The following is a 10,241-nucleotide window of genomic DNA, read 5'->3' on the forward strand; positions in this document are numbered from 1 at the left end:
GTTGTTCTGCACAGGTCTAGTGGTAAGCTGTACCTGGATATTTATGATGCTGGAACAGAAACCTTAAAGAGATTTAGCAGAAAATACATACTGAAGTGTCTACTGACTAACATAAAATACTTGTTTTTAAATCTCACATGGCAAATGTTTTGCTCTACGTGCCTGCAAAGAAAAAACATATTTACTGGGCTATCTATACAGGCCCCAACACACTATGTGCACTTAACAAACAGAGGTATTCATCATACAGTACATTTGCAATTGTAATAGAGGCTATAGTGAATGTACTTAAAGAAAAGCAACAAAAACCCAAAATATATAATGATTCTCTGTGTCATGGTTTAGTGGTTTTTGTTGTGTTGTTGATATTCCACATCATGACATCATGTAGTGTATTGGGAGTTGAAAAAAAAGAAGGAACACTTCACAAATTTGCCTATCATCCTTGCACAGGGGCCATGCTAATCTTGTCTGTATCATTCCAATTTTGGTATATGTGCTGCTGAAGCAAGTACATATAGTTATAAAGGGAGTTATAAAAGGACAGAACTGATCTATATCTCTGAAGTGACTGGAGGCTCTCAGGAATTGTCTGTGCTGGATGCAGAAATAAGCCTTACTGGTAAAGACTGGCAGAAGCATCCTATAGCAACTGGACAGGGGGCTCCATGTATACTTGGTATAGATTATCTCAGAAGGGGGCACTTTAAGGATCCCAAGGGGTACTGATGGGCTTTTGGAATAGCTGCTGTAGACACAGACAACATTAAGCAGTTATCTGTTTTATATGGCCTATCAGAAGATCCATCTGTTTTAGGGCTGCTACAAGTGGAGGAGCAATAGGTACCAATTGCTATAAAAATGGTGCACAGATGGCAGTACTGCAGTAAGAGGGATTCCTTGCTCCCCATTCACAACTTGATCCGTCAGTTAGAATGCCAGGGAGTGTGGGGTGGAATGTCATGGTTTTGTGATTTCTGTTATATTATTGATATTCAACATCATGACATCATGTAGTGTATTGGGAGTGTTGGACACTGGGAGTATTGGACACTGTAAATACACAATTTATTCTTCTCTTCTTAGTTCAACCTCTCTTACATGGTGTTGCACAATTCGAGCCTAATAAAGTAAATTCAGTACTCTCTTTTTACACTATAAATTGCCTTGGTACTTTGTCAGTATTGCCATTCAAGTTGATGCCTGTTCATCACTTTCTACAATTTCTCTCCTATCCCTTATATAATTATTATCCATGAAAGAACAGGACAGGCATAAACATTAGTGAGATTATCAGTAAGGTTCCTGTGAATACCTCCACAGGAGTGAGAAGAGGAGAAGATTGATAGCTACTAACTTGTTCTCATCCTAAAGCTACATAACACAACAGAAACCAAAACAAGACAGCAGAGCAGCAAGGTCTCAAGCTACAGTGAGCAAGGATCTCTTAGGCACAATAGCAATAAACAGAGAAATACAAGAAAGAAACTACTAACTTTCAGAAGGTCTGCAAGGTCCTTAGGTAGGCAGAGGTCTCCAGATAAAATGCCCTCACCTCCACTGCTAACCCTTAAATGAAGTCTGGGAAGGAGCGAATCCTGGTTCCACCACTTCTGGACACTCAGATGCATTGCTTACACCTGAGCTCCCCTTTGTAGGCCCTGCCTTCCCACCAGGTGCTCAAGCCAGAACTTAGCATTTTTACTAAAAGCTGTCAAAAAATTTATTCTCAAGTATCCCTGACAGCTGCAGTAAGAAAAAAGGTTCTGATGTGCTTTGTATATAATGAAAAATAAAATACCTGAAGTCTTTTAATCTCTTGTCAAATCTTTTCACAGCAGTCAGTGACTTTGAAAATTATTATAATCGGATACACAGGTTTCAATGGTAAAGCGAGCTTCAGGCCATAAAGAAAAAGTGTGAAAATGGAAAAGTAAAGAAGGTACTGAACACAACTGAAATTTCTCTAGATTCAGCAAGTGTTTTAAGCATTTCTTTTGCTATACCTCCACAATTGTCACATCACTTGGGTTTGAGAATTTACCACAAAATTTCCAACTGTAAGACCCACAAGATGTAAAGCTAACAAAATGAATAATACCAAACTACATTTTTAGCTGAGATATTTTATAGATGGTATAGTTTGAAAGATTATCAAGACAGAAAAGAGACAACTGATATAAAGAGAAATGCTCACCCACTTCTGAAGACTAAGGCTTGCAGGGAAAAACTCCACAAAGGAGGCATCTCCAACAGGAAATACTTCTCCAGTGATGGTCAGCCCTTAAATGGGGTCTAGGAGAGGTCTTCACCTGTGCTCCCAGGGCTGACTCAGTGCTTAACTCAGATGATCAACCAATGGTTCAGGCCATAATTCAATAGTTCCCATACACAGACCACAAGCAAATTCGAATACTAAAATAAATTAAAAAAGTTAATGATAAGTTACTTTACCTAAATTTAAAAATTCTTGTTCAGGTAGTCAGTTCTTTGAGTCTGAGACATCACCTTAACTGCAGACTTTATTGTGATGGATCCTACTACCTCCTTTATTGTTTTTCTTTCTCATTAATCATGGCTGGATCTAGATGTAAGTCTTTGTTCATAGTCTCTTCAGTATAATGAGTGAAAAATGAAGCATTAGCTTCATTCATCATTTGTTTCTTCAGAAATCTCTTAGAAGTGCTGAAATTATTAATAAGGCTAAAACAATCCACAGAATTTTACATAGCTTTAGTTATCTATTTTATATCACTCTCCTATTTGATCTCTATTTCAGTATCCCAGTTTTTTTGAATAACATAGAGCAGCTTATTTTCACTGATATGAATAAGGCTAGACACTGATTTGAAGTCAGAGGAGTTTTTCTGAGATCTGCGGAGAGTCTGAAACGTAACAAGTTTCTCAGTATTTCACTGAGATCATAAAAATATGTCTCAGTAGGATAAAAGTAGTTTCAAGTAAAAAAATACTTCTGAAAAAATTCCAAAATCTAATTAAATGTTTTGGGTTCTTCTTAGAAGATTTAAAAAAATATCTGTATGTATGGTTTTTCTGTATTGTTATTTTCCCACAAAAAAACATCCACAGACACATCAAGTAACCCATCTACCTTCTAAGTCTTGATAAGAAGCTCTTGATAAAAAATGTATTTATGTTGATATGAGTTCTTCATAATTATTTAACTACTGTGAGATACAGTGATGACTGGCTAAACTGCTGTCCATTCCTCACAATGAGAATTGAGTATAATCATCATGTCCTTCTTACTTCTGTCAATGAACTGCTTATTTCCAGCTGTAATTGGCTAGATAAATGTTACTTGGCCAGAGGATAAATGCTCCCAGGAGAACTCATGTTTACTGATACAACAGAGGAAGCACCAATTTTTACTACTCACTTATCCTTTTCTTCTACAGTTTAATTCATAATAGCAGTTGAGTGTATAGTAAAAGTCAGATTTAATCTACTTTGGATTTAAGACTTTCCAGAACTCTGAACTTCATAATTCAGTGAGAACTTCCACCATTCCTTAGCATACTCAGACAGGAATACAGTAAAGTACACTGCTCTGAGATTTAGCTGCAGGTTTTAGCTCCTTTTCTGGCAACAAGTTGTAGTGTACACTTGCACAGGGGGAAACAGAATCATAAGGTGAATGAAAAAAGGAAAAATCACTTGTACAGAAAGTGTACATGATACGGCAAACTTCGTCATCTTCTGCATTTGCCAGGTTGTCATCATGCCTTTGTCCAGAAAGTTATTGAATGTGTTTAAGGTCAGACAAGATGATCTTGGTTCCAGCTTTGGTTATTATATGATTCTATTCATGTCACTGAGAATTAATTCAGTGTTGTTCCAGACAGGACAGTGTCTGCAAGAATGACATGACTTCAACGTTTATCCAACAGATAAAATTTAGTGAAGAAAAGTCAGATAAGATGTGATACTTTCAGGCCTAATACTTCTGGATGACATCCAGGTGGCAGTGCTCCAGTGATCAGAGTGGGTGGAGATACTGCTACACAAGAAAGGTGGTCTCACAGTCAGAATGGAGGAACAACCTTCATTCTGTCTCAGAAGCAATACTTCATCTGCAGAAAAATGAATAAAAATATAACAATTTTAAAATCTTGAAAATGCTTGTTTCAAATGATGTAAAAATCTTTGTACAGTTTTCATTTTGTATGAAAGGTTTCACCTCATTTGAATGAAAATCTGGAGCATTACTGAGAGTTTAATTATAAAGAAAAGCTTAGACAGCAATGATTTAATTTTAGATATAGAATTTTTCACATCCAGCTACTATTTTTGAAAACAACAACAAAAATAATCACAGAATCTTGTATGTAGTTCACGGTACGTATTTCTAGTTATAAAAATACTCAACAATATATGAGCCCCTAAATACTCATTAGTGCTTATTAAATCAAAGTCTGCATTTGCAAAAGCTCAGAATGTAAACTTTCATTCCCTAACTTATGATTTTCAATTCACAATTCCATTAGTTATGCAATTTGGCATGTCTTCATTTATTATTTGATGGTTAACACCTGCCTGAATTTTATTTTATTTTTTTTTAAAGCCAACATTAGCAAGTGAAACAGAGAATAAACTTTATGAGAACAGTCAGTCTACCAGCCTAATGTAGAAGTAAAAATAGATTTTTAATATATATCTTTTTCCAGTAAAGTGAAATTTAGTCCATTAAGTACAAAATGTTGTGCTTTAAACACTTTTTTTCTTCTATGTGTAGTGCAAGCTTAGTTTTGTACTGGATTTTAGCTAAAGATTCTGTTAAAATATTACCATTCCTGTCTCAGATGCTGATATATATTCTGAATTGTGACTATTTCTCACCTATGTGCATGCTTGCTGCTTTGGAAAAGACTCTGAAAAGATGACATAGTACTGGTGCAAGCTACTGCATTAGAAAAAATCAGCCCTATGTTATCACTAACTTGTGAAACGCTTCCTCACAGATGAGCAGATTGCTTATATAAGGACAGCCTGTATTATTGGCCTTGAAATACTTTGGAACTAAGATAAAACTAAGATTTCAGAGAAGGTAGAATAGGTAAAGCTGCAGATATGCAGTGAAAAAGTGAGAACTTGAATGGCAGAAAGAAGATGGTTTATTTTCACAGTTATGACTATTTTCATCTAAATGAGTGAAGAAAAAGTAAAAAAAAATAAAGTCAAGGACAAAAGGGGGAAAAAAAAGGAAATTATAAAATGATAATTAGTTTTAAAACCTGGCACAATGGAAAGGACACTTTATTTTTCAAAGCTAAACTTTCTATTTCTTTGTGTACAATTTGTCATTTTATAAATAATTTGCTACACAGATACAGAATACAAACAAACAAACAAAAACCTATGCTTTTTTTCCCTCCCCTCTAATTTGGTTTTTAAACAAGAAGACACATACTTAAAGGAGCTATTTTAACTGGGCAGAGTTAGTCTTCAGTACACTTTATTGTAGCTTTGAACTTAATATAGTGGTATAATTTTAGTTCTGTTTTGATAGGATCTATCAGGGGAAAAGTCAAGTGGGAAGCAGAACTGGAAACATAAGAAGTTTCAAACAGAGAGCTTTTTAAATATGCTGTTTCTACTGTTCATTTTGATAAATGCTACTGTTTAGGGATTTTCAACCACATCCTGTTATCTACCATTTTAAAAGTGATGAAAGATAAGTTTAGTCTCAAGCATGGATGACAGCATCTCAGAGGTGACCTCCATTTGTACTTACTGTAGCTCACTTGTGCACTTCTTATGCCCAACATTCATTTGGTTTGAACTGCAGTGTTATGGTACCATATGCTAATACGGTAACTTTGTGTTGAAAACAGCATAATGGAAAAATGAACTTGCTAAAATCATACTTGATTACTGCACAGTTTAGACTGTGATTGGGAGGCATTTCAATTTTAATTCTACTACATCTACAGATGAGCATTAATAATATACTTATGTAATTGAATGTGTTCCCTTAATCAGAGCAAGGAAAATGGATAATTCAGTAAATCAGTTTTGGAGTTATATCTCTCAGAATTGCACATTTTTACGCATTATTACAGAACTATCCAGACTTAACATATAAAAAAGGAAACATCAACTACATGAAAATTCCCTCCCTAGGAACCATTTATGGCCCCAGATTCAAGTTTGGTAGAATTTGAACAATTAATTTTTATCCCACTAGTAAAGCCATGGAAGTAGAAATAACTCTACTGTGTTCATCACCTTGGATAAATGCTAAGGCAGTCACCAAATCATTCAGTTCCAGTACTGCTCCCTTTTTAGGCCCAGGGCAACTGTCACTCTTGGATCGCATGTTCAAATGGAACACCTCAATGACCAGGCAAAACCTAAACTAGTAAAGGGTGAGCAGTCCAGAGTCCTAAAGTTACTCTAATTAAGCTGTTTGTTTGGATGCTGACAGCATGGACCAGGAAGAAAAAGCAGTGAAACATACTGCTGCTCTTTATTCAGTGATACCAAGTGCAGTTGTCTAGATATTATATAAGCTAGTTATCATGAAGTAGCTAGAATAAAGCCGTTATGAAGAGGTTTCCTGAGACAGGCACTAATGCTTGTTATGTAACTTTTTTTTTTTTTTTTTTACACTGAGTCTTTTCTCAAATAGAAGCTTTTCCAGCTACTTTTATGGTCTGCAGCACAGTATTTTCCTAGGATTATGCTGTATCTTTCTCTCAACCAAGCACTTAACAAACAAGTAATATATCCCTCAGCCTAGATGACTTATGAAAACCTTAATATATATTTATAAATACAGCTAGATGTAAAATTGAGTTATTTTCAAACGAGTTTTAAATCCACATTCAATTTAACAATGTATGAAATTTCTTGTGTGTACCAGATAGATTTCAACTGACCATTAAGAACATAATTACTGTGAATTACACATAGCAAATATGTGTGTGTTTTTAACAATGTTCTCTAACATTTCATAATAAATACACTTCAAAGTTAGAAACTACTGTTTCCTCATTAAACACAATTTCGCCTACATTTTAATCTGTTATGTATCTAAATATGCATAACAGATATTTCCTTCCCTCCTCTCAGAGCTACAAATAAAATAATGGCAACATGCCAGTAAGTGTAAGTAATATAATATTACTTTTGTCCTTCACAATGTCTACTCTGCTTTTCAGTCACACAATTTTGATACCTAGTGAAAATGTTTTTGTGCAATGAAGCACTTTGCAGTGGTTGCACTTAAAATACATTTTAAAGATGAACACTTTATCTGGAGACTAGACTTGCAATCAATTCCCTCAGTGGCTTTCAAACCAAAGCTTGAAAATGAAGTAATTATCTGCTGTGTGTGGAAATGAACTGAAAAACACCATGGTTCACCAGCTACCAGAATTACTGTAGCTTACTATATCCCCAGTAACAATACTTCCATCAAGCATATTTTGTTTTATTTCAGTGTTCATTTTAACAAGATTAGGGTTGGTTACTGTTACACTTACCTCAGGTGTTATTCCAAATCCTACTTTCCTCCTCTGGATTTGAGGATTATCTGGGGCATTGCTGAGCTTGACAGTGACTCTGTCTTACCCCAAGCTGCAAGTATCTGTGGGCCTACTGGTACTAAATGAAGCAGCTCATCTGTTTAGAAATGTGGCTTGCTGCAAACACACTGTCCTTTTTCTCAGATCCCTGCAATTGCTACCCACTGGAAGCAGAGTTCAAGTAATAGTCCCAGGTTTGCTACTTTGATCTTTAATGGGACTGAGTAAGATAACTCTGCTAAAAGATAGCATATACACATATTCACTAAGGATGCAATTTTAAGGGAAAAACTTCAGGCACTGTTAGTGAACCAGTGCTTATTGATGCTTTTCTGTTCTTCCCCCAAATCCTCTATCAGTCAGAGATCGCTAATTCAGAATAGACTAGCCCAGCAAATACATCAATATATGTGATTAAATGCTGTTTTATTTCTTTTCAGTGTTTTGAAGTGATGATTAGTGTAAGGTGCTTAATGGAGCTTCCTGAAGTCTTCTGCTGATCTACCAAACAATACTGGATTTATTTTCTTCCTAGAAGTACCAGTTTTGCAGACAAGTGGTTTCTGTGGATCTCTGTCCATTTGCAACTATGATTCTACTTTACTTTGTTTTACATTTCCCAGTGGAAAACAAAACAAAACAAAAGCAACTTGTATAACCTTGTTACACTAATGTCAGAAAGAAATTAAGTCCTCTGGATATGAGGAAATAAAAAACTCTTACATGTTATAATCTATTCCTTATGAGCACTGAATGCGGCCTGATTCTGAAGAATTTTTGTATTTCTGTTCCATGTAAATTTATGAACAACTGCTTTTTGGAGGCAACTTCCCATAACTCTGCACTGAAATGCAAAATTACTACATTGGCAAAGCTCAACAGAAAAAAAAAAGCTAGTTGGACTTTTTATGACTATAGCTATGAAAATAATGCAAGTGCTACATAATTTGAATTGGTATGTAATACTGACTTGATACTAATGCAAAATGATAATAATAATAAACTATTTTTTAGACACTCTAATATTAAAGATACATTAAATATTTATAGAAAAATACAGTAGTCACTTGTCTTCTAAACACTCTTAAAACATTAACATTTTTGCTGCATTGGACTCTTAATAATGTGAAATACCCAGAAGTTCTTAATTATTAGCATAAATCTATGGCTGGATTGGGATTTAGTCTCACTAAGTTAAAGCATTATTATCTCTGAAATGTTAATAGTCCGAGTTAAGGAAAGACAGCCTCAGCTGCTTACATATGATTATATGGTTTGCATAAGTAAAATATGATAATTCTGCTTAATTAGAAAAAAAATCTAAAAGCTTATTTCTTTGTTATTTAGGATCTATAGCAAAGTTTAATTAACTCATAGACTGTCTAGGACAATTTCTACATTTGTTTTAATTCTGCTAATAAGATAAAATCCTTTTTGCTTTAACTGTGAAGAAGATCACAGTTAAAATCAGTGGATATATAGGGCAAGAAAAAGGAATATGTTTGTAAAGCATATCAAGTTCAAAAGGGTTTCGTGAAAAACGCAATCAGACTTCACAAAAGCTGGACCATAGCTACTTAAAGAAAATTTGTTGGCACCAGTGTATTCCAAAGACAGGTCAAAAAATGACTGCTTTTATGCAATAAAGAGAGAGTTCTGAAGAGGAAGTGCTTGGCCATACACAAAAATCCCACTCTGCATCTCTAGGTAGTTCACAGTATTCCCTTAAGTTTCTATTCCTTGTATGTCCTGGGTAGGGGTAGCCCTGAGCCTTCACCTTTGTTTTCCAGCAAATCACATTCATTACAGTTTAGTATTGCTCAGAGCTGTTCAGCCACCTATTGAGTTGACTCCTGCTGTTCCAGCTATGCAAGAACAGATTGTCTTTAATCTACAGTTTTCAGAAGCACTGACTGGCTATAAACTGAATGGTTACAATGGCCACTGGTGTTAGTACAAAGCTTTTCCCTCTCTCAATTCTCAAGAAAAGTTGTACCACCAAAACATCTAGAGCTAGTAAATTCATAATTACAAAAAGTACATGAAGAATGTACCAGAAATTTGACAAGGAATATCTTGAATAATTTATCTGGAGAATACAATTTAGCTGTCTACAGAACTGTCCAGGTAATGAGGAAAGCTATTTCAAACCCATTACTGAAAATGTTTACACACATTATTAGGAAGCATAAGATGCCCTGTTGTTGAGAGTTACATTTTCAAATTTATGTCAAACTTCTAAATTCACAGCCCTTACACCAAAACAAACTTATTTTCAGATATCTTTAACAGCACTAATGTCCATTGGAACTCTAAGTTGGGACTAGGAGTACAACGTTTGCAAACTGAATACGTCTTAGCTGACTTTTTGCTTGGTTCATCTCATTTAAATTTGAAACCCAACGTACACAACATAGTTCTTGTGTCTCCAAATCTTTAAAAAATATGTATTATTTTGAATACAGCTTCATTATAGCTGTGGCTTCTTAACTCTCAACTCAGGCTGCTCTATCCAAGCAGTCCCATGACTTGCTGAATACCACTTTACACAGTGCACAGCTAGGTACACTGATACTGTTCACACTGTTGAATAGCTATTTCACATTTCCCAGTGTTCAGCAGAGGCCTCAGCCAAGATCTATTGAAGATGCGTGCACATCATAAGCAGTAATGATCTTTCAGGAAGAGTGG

General features: G+C 35.2%; 1 non-coding gene across 1 annotated transcript; it reads right to left on the reverse strand.

Annotated features, from left to right (window-relative positions):
• Positions 1-408: 408 nt before the first annotated feature.
• LOC136053371 (U6 spliceosomal RNA) lies at positions 409-515 on the reverse strand. The gene has a single exon (XR_010622632.1). It is a non-coding gene; the product is annotated as a U6 spliceosomal RNA (small nuclear RNA).
• Positions 516-10,241: the final 9,726 nt, after the last annotated feature.

Source organism: Cyrtonyx montezumae, unplaced genomic scaffold (genome assembly GCF_038088225.1).
Source record: "Cyrtonyx montezumae isolate F1298 unplaced genomic scaffold, pur_monq_1.0 scaffold_3, whole genome shotgun sequence".
NCBI lineage: Eukaryota > Metazoa > Chordata > Aves > Galliformes > Odontophoridae > Cyrtonyx > Cyrtonyx montezumae.